Here is a 7468-nt window from a genome sequence, read left to right on the forward strand (position 1 = left end):
CAGCCACAACGGATGAATGTTTACAAATTAGCAGAGAGCGTTCAACACTATCTTATTGAGAAGAGAGAATGGGCAAAGCGAGGTGGGAAGCACATTGAAAGAGAGAGGGAGAATTTCCTGATGATTCACTGATATATTCCATATAATTCTGCATGATTTACCATCAAAAACTCCAATTGTGTGTGTAACAGAAGACCCCACTACCCAGCACATCTTCTTTCTCTGTTCACTGGACAGCCATTGTGATGATGTGAGAGGAAATAACCACCATTCAATTGTATTGTACCACACTAGCCTCCCTAAATGGCACGAGCACAAGATTCACGCGCACAAAGATGATGCCTACTGTGAAAATGTGTTTCCATTCTCTTCTGAAAGAGCGAGAGGAAGCGCACGGGAGAGGGAAAGAGACGGCAGACACTGGAGAGAGAGACGGACAGAAAAGATATGTGCGGAAAGAAAGACGTGTGCACGCAGAGAGAGAGAGAGGGTGGAAAGAGGGTTCACTGCTGAGATAAAAAATGGAATCCATTTTGGTGCCTGAAGCACACTCAGCCATGGGAAGAGCGGGTGTGAAGGGTTTGATATCCTTCGTTGTATGTGCCGGTGTTGTGCACCGGTGTTTCGCACCGAAAATATCCGATCTACAAGCTCATATAGCGTGCTTCAATGTGCCACGTTATGAGCTTACAAGTAGATTCTATCTATTGCAACAGAATCAGTCTTTTGATCTTTACTATCCCTCCATCCGCTTTCTCCCTCTGATCTCTTTCAATTGTTCCGCCTTTCCCTCTCTCACCTCATATTCTCCAGATACCCCTCCTTTCCACTCCTCTTATCCTCATCTCCTCTTCACTCTTCCTCTTTCTAAGCAGCCAGGCACCCCAACACTGTCTCAGGTCCTGAAACTATGGCAACGGTATGAGAGAGCAAGCTCTCTCTATGATTAATAGATGAGAGATGCGCTGCCAATCGCTGGGGCCTGGGGAGAAGGGTGGAGGGGACAGATGCACCCCAACCATGCCACACGCACACAATCACAGAGTGCACACTCACACACAGTACACATTCTAACCCCCCCGCCATTAGCCACCCTCTGCGAGGCGCGGCGTTGTGCCACAAAGCACAAACCACGGCACGGAAGACAGGAAACTGCCCGAGACACACAACACGCTATGCCACAGGCCACGTGTAGTACACACATCATACACACAAGTACACGCACACATCAGACACACAAGTGCACGTGCGCACACACACACAGTGTGTGTGTGTGTGTGTGTGTGTGTGTGTGTGTGTGTGTGTGTGTGTGTGTGTGTGACCGGAAGAGGAGATTGAAGGGCAGATGAAGAGGCGGATTGGAGTTCTCCAGACACCTCACATCCATCCACTGACTGACACATGCCTCCTCATGTCGAGCACCAGGCAGCAGGCTATCCAACCACAGAAGTAGACCACAGGACAACATGCAGTAACCACCACACACACCACCTCTTAATGAGAACTTAACACACTGTGACTTGCTTTGTGTTTCCTAACACCTGTAAAAGCACAGTCATGGGGAAATGGATGGGAACCAGGGTGTGACGTTATATAGTCAATCATGACATTGATGCTAATTTAATATTACAAACAGAGATGTACAGTATTTCTGGGATCTCTTGGGAATGGATTTTCAGTTAAAGCTTTTAGATGTGGCCACTCAAACCCCCTCCTCCATAAGGGCTGACCATCACTTTCCAATTCACTTCATTTCCAACAACAAAGCCTTGCCAAGCACCAACAGCCAACACACCAACAGACACACCGCCATCTCTGCCATCAACTTGCGGCACCATGCCCAAAATAAGCTTTGCTTGGTCCTGAGTGCCTCTGGCTGTCTTGGCACACACAACGCGCTCAATCAATTATGTTAATATAACAAATATGAAGAGAGGGGATTTTACACATGGGCAGTTGATTCAATGGATATAATTTATAGGGAGCCAGGGGGGTTTAGGGCTAAGTGGGAAAAGGCAGCCATTTATAAAGTTAAACCGAGTGCGTGTGTGTGTGTGTGTGTGTGTGTGTGTGTGTGTGTGTGTGTGTGTGTGTGTGCGTGCGTTCGTGTGTGTGTTGTTGCACTGGAACACATCGGAACAACTGATTACACTTTCAATGAGGCGTGGTGTGAGCTGAAAACACTGGATCGATCATCATACCACAGTCACATGCGTACAGTAGGCCCCTAGCATAGCATATTGGACTCCATTAATCATGTCACATAATCAGTGGGCAACATGTTCAAACCTGTGGGGGGGGGGGGGGGGGGGAGATCACGTACACTGCTGTTTCAACACAGCACTTTGTGCCAGATCTAAGGTAAACAAGGTGAACGTGTGGGAAATGTTGTGTTAACTTGGGGCTGTCATCTCCTATTAATCCTGCCTCAACTCACGCGACCTGTCTATGATATATGATCCATTGCATTTTCTTACAGGAAGATTTACACTAATATGAGGGTCAGGCTAAAACATATTCAAGTTATTGTCAGAGATCCTATAGGGCAGTGAAGATATGGTATGCTTACAGGGCCAGGCCATTGTGTAGTTTGTAACAGGGTAAAAATATCTATTTTCCCTCTCTCTGTGTTTCACCTCTTGCATTGACTCATGCTGAGGAGGATGTTTGTCTCTGCTGACAGACTTTAAAGAGGCAAACCAACTCAAGACAAACATAAAATGCAATGTCCTATATTATCCACAATAGAGCATTTCCCCACAGTATACAGACTAAACACACAAGCTCTTATGATTATGCCAGCCTGTATTTGCATTAAATGTGTGTAAGCGGAGATGAGATTATCCATTTCCATTTATGTTACTATACGACTCCTCGCTAAAATGTCATTTTCGATGTGTCATACACACAGCTTTGTGTGTATGAGCACGGAATGTGCTCAGCTGATTGACTGAGCATGGAATGTGATGTAAGATGATGCATGATGATAAGGGTGCCCCTCAATTCACACAAGTGTGATTCTTTCATTCCACTTTATTGAGGCAGCATCAATTTAGATCTGGAAATTGGGTTAAGCATAAATAAATCACATATACGTCATGTGAGAGGGATTGTATCCTCTCACACACTCCAATTGTTTTAAAAAACACTGTCCCACACACCAAGGATGTGCATCAATAAAACATGGCACTCATAAAATATGCATAAATACGTTATTGTGCGTTGTATATTGACATTGACTGAATGAGGACCAATGGTTAACAGCAACTGGCTGGCCTCACTTTGTATAATGGAAGGCCAATTCATTTGAACACTAAGCAAAGCCCTTTATCAATTATTCAGACTTATTCAGACAGCATCTGCAACTGTCCTTGACTGGCAAAGGTAAATACCCCTCTCCATGTATGGTGTGTGTGTGTGTGTGTGTGTGTGTGTGTGTGTGTGTGTGTGTGTGTGTGTGTGTGTGTGCGCCTGTCTGTGTCGCATACACACACACACACACACACACACACACACACACACACACACAGTCAGTGTGACAAATCCAGATCGGTCACACACAATGGCGACCCCATTGCTATTGTTGGGGGATCCTACGGATCAAACGCTCCACAGAGCATTGCTCCAAATAGATCGCAGCAGTGCTCTGTCACAATGTTCCCTCCGCTCTGTTCTCCCACTCCAGGAGAAGAAACAAGTCTTGTCACAAAAAAGGTAATCATGCTGTAATTCACATGTTAACACCACAAACATGTCAATGCACATGTGTCAGTGTGCAGGATTAGCACTCTGGTTTGTGGTGCCGCGGGGCTCATGGGAGGAGCATGCTGGGATTTACAGCAGGTGCAGCATGTTGAAAAATGGCTTCGGGACATTTGGGTACCTTGAAGCTATATATTATTGGAGGCAGAGTTATATGCTTGATTTATGATCTGTCATACAACTAAGCATAAATTGGGAATAGAAGGAAAACATTAAAACAGCCAGATTTGGTAATGAATGTGTGTATAATGTCCAACATTGCACTATGTCTATGAAACCATGAGGCCATGGATACAATAACAGCAGCAGCAGGAGCAATATCAAATATGTCCAATGATTCCATGACAAATGGATTAAATGACTCCCTTTCCACTCAAATTCCTGTGTGTTAATTTCACTATATGAGAGCACAAAAAAATGTACCTCTAAGGGCATCTTTACACTCTCAGCTCATATACAGTACATTGTAGTTGCATAAGACAGATCTCGTTTGGTACAAGGAAGCCATGCTCCCAAAACACCACGTGCTACTGCATCAGCTGATATAGGAGGCATAATTATTTTCCTGGAGGCATTCAATGCTCAATTTGCTCAATTCTATCATCAGCACAAACCTTGGACTCATTTAATCTATTGCCGACATTTGGTGCCTATGAATCATTTCTCTACCCCTGAAATCAATGCCTCCATTAGATTCTGGGAGAGGAAGAGGAGAGGAGAGGAGAGGAGGAAGAGGAGAGGCAAGGAGGAGAGGAGGAAGAGGAGAGGAGGGAGAGGCAAGGAGAGGAGAGGAGAGGCAAGGAGAGGAGAGGAGAGGCGAGGAGGAGAGGAGGAAGAGGCGAGGAGAGGCAAGGAGAGGAGAGGAGAGGCGAGGAGGAGAGGAGGAAGAGGAGAGGAGGAAGAGGCGAGGACAGGCAAGGAGAGGAGAGGAGAGGAGGAAGAGGAGAGGAGAGGCAAGGAGAGGAGAGGAGAGGAGGAAGAGGAGAGGAGAGGCAAGGAGGAGAGGAGGGAGAGGCAAGGAGGAGAGGAGGGAGAGGCAAGGAGAGGAGGGAGAGGCAAGGAGAGGAGAGGCGAGGAGGAGAGGAGGAAGAGGAGAGGCAAGGAGGAGAGGAGGGAGAGGCAAGGAGAGGACAGGCGAGGAGGAGAGGAGGAAGAGGCGAGGAGAGAGGACGACTGGGTGTTTGCAGTTAGGCTACTGGATGTGGTTTGTGAGACTTATTTTTCCCAGCTTATGAAAGGAAAAACACAGGAAAGCATTTGATTCCATGACATCCAATGTCTAATACAATAGATGGATGATTGTCATCTTGCAAATATAAGTCTTTGGTAAATGTATTGTGGCTAAAGCAACAGTTATTATGATCTAGTCACTGGATTATATAGTGAGTGATCACCCTGGGTTGTAAGCACCACATTAGTTAAGCACGCAAGCACCCTAGCCAGGCGAGAGAATTGAACTCTTCAATATTAGCCTTTACAGAGTATATTCTGTTTCTGCACATGCACATAATAGAAATGACTACAGTAAACATACAGTAAACACGCACGTGGTGTGTGTGTGTGTGTGTGTGTGTGTGTGTGTGTGTGTTTAAATAAAAATAATGTTCCAAGAATTTCCCAACAGCTTTGATGTTTTCTTTGGGCTATTTTATGTAGGCCTGCCGCCTTGTAGGCCTACTATAACAGTGTTCATGTTATTGAAATTAAATAATTTTAGTAGGCTAATGAATAGAAGTTAAAACATATCAAATTGAACACCTAAACCCTGGTCGGAAGGCCAGGGAATGGTGCGATAAGGGATTCCTCCAAGTTGTCACACAAACATAGTAGTTAGCCTGCATGCCTACTCAAATATTGTGTCGAGTTTGTATATTCATTTATTTATTCGTTTATAATTTTCTTTGGTAGCCTATTTATTTAGATTAAATTGTCTATTAGCAACTTTAGTGAATGAACACTTCTTCCATGGTAGTAGGATAAATAAAAAGGGATTAGCAGCGACTGTTGTCTGTTTGGGGGCGCTCATTGGTAATTCAAACATATTTTGAATTTGTTTTAAATAACATATAGGCCTATATAAATAAATCGAAACGCTATCGATCTCTTCATAAGTTGTCAAATGCTTCAAAATCACCCGAGAAGTAGGCTACAACTACAGCTGGGAAGCTGGTGCACTTGTCGTTAGCAGCCTGCTTGAGGAAAACAAGCCCTCGGGCTGGAGAAAGACACTTATACGGTTACGCGCACGTAAAGTTAGACATAAACAAAGAACCCTTACCTTAAGCTCATGAATGGAAATGCTTTTAAGGAGTTGTGAAGATCTCTCTGTTAGTAATCCATGAGATATTGCCCTCAAAGCAGTTCAAATGGAGCTCATTTCAAAATAACAATACGAGCGCTACTTTTGTGAACCCTCTCTTGCGCTTTCTTGTTACATGCCGCGATCGAATCACACCTTCTTCAAATCGGAATATCCATCGGAAATCCACGCAAGATGAAACCAAACGTTTTTTGCATTTAAACTCCCTCAGGCGAACTGGGTGAAACCAAGCGGGTGTCCCAGAACTGGCGAGGCAGCTCTCCGAACCATTCGCGGCTACTCAACGCAGTCCCTTCCACAAAAGCCGACGCTCATCCTATTTGGAGATGAAGCTTCTCAGTGTAAAGAGCGCAGCACAGCGAGCCCAGCTGTCACCCACCCGCTACACACTCACACACGTAGGGAGGAGCTAAGCCGGAGACTGGAGCCTGCATGGTGGAACGGGGTCTATTGTTTCAAAGGGTACCAGTTATGGACAACTGTATTTCTATTTTTACACAGCGGCATTTCACCAGAATGCACCGTGGAATGGGCGAAAGTCTGTGGGCTATTAATACCGTAGCTTATAAAAGGAAGATGGACATTTGTTTGTTTATTTTCTTTTGTTTTTATGATGAGCTATAGGTTTTAAATGGGATATCGAAGTATAGGATTAATGTATCTCTTCTAAAACAGGGAGCCTACTGCCGCTACAACATGCAAACTGTTAGGGATCAAATTGTTGGGAGGCAATACAGATCAGGGGACAGTTGCGCCATCATGCGTAGCCTACTAGTACCCACGTTATTCTTCTACTTAGTTTAGCTGCCAGTCTGCCAGTCACAATGTAGATTTACCCATCATGGCCCATGCAGGTTCAAAGACAAGTCCGTAGTGTTTCTCAAGACAGCCCTTCCTTCCCGGGTGGTCCGGTCCCACCAGTCCTCTCCGGGCAGGCATGCACGTGTCCCCTTACACGCGCACCGCGCCCCCACCCCCCCCCCCCCCTCCCAACACACACACACACACACACACACACACACACACACACACACACACACACACACACACACACACACACACACACACACACTCTCTCTCTCGGTGGTTTGAGGTAGCCTACGTTTGATCACACTACTTGGCACAGATTCAACAAACCGAGCCAATCAGATAAAAATCAAAACGACAACGTTTCACAAAGCTGCACCTTTTTCTCTTTCATTTTACAATCTGATGAATGCACATTTGCAACCAGGGCCAGGGGTAGGCCTGTAGGCCTATTCGCCAGGGGCCTACAATTGGACAATTACTTGGAATCAATAAAACAGAACAAAATGTTCATGGCTATAACTGTAGGATGGATTCGTTTTTTCGTCCGGATACCCCATCCGACAGGCTTCAGACGTG

At 45.4% G+C, this 7468-nt stretch overlaps 1 protein-coding gene across 2 annotated transcripts in view; it reads right to left on the minus strand.

The window, feature by feature from the left end:
* The window catches only part of sema6a (sema domain, transmembrane domain (TM), and cytoplasmic domain, (semaphorin) 6A), a 134591-nt gene extending 128189 nt beyond the window's left edge, over positions 1–6402 (minus strand). For both annotated transcript variants that reach the window (XM_080766918.1, XM_080766917.1), the window contains exon 1: positions 6041–6402. The gene's annotated coding sequence lies outside the window, so the exon portion shown is untranslated. The remainder of the gene's footprint in view (positions 1–6040) is intronic.
* Between the last annotated feature and the right edge of the window lie 1066 nt (positions 6403–7468).

This window comes from Protomyctophum bolini, assembly GCF_963924005.1.
Source record: "Protomyctophum bolini genome assembly, chromosome: 6".
Classification (NCBI taxonomy): domain Eukaryota; kingdom Metazoa; phylum Chordata; class Actinopteri; order Myctophiformes; family Myctophidae; genus Protomyctophum; species Protomyctophum bolini.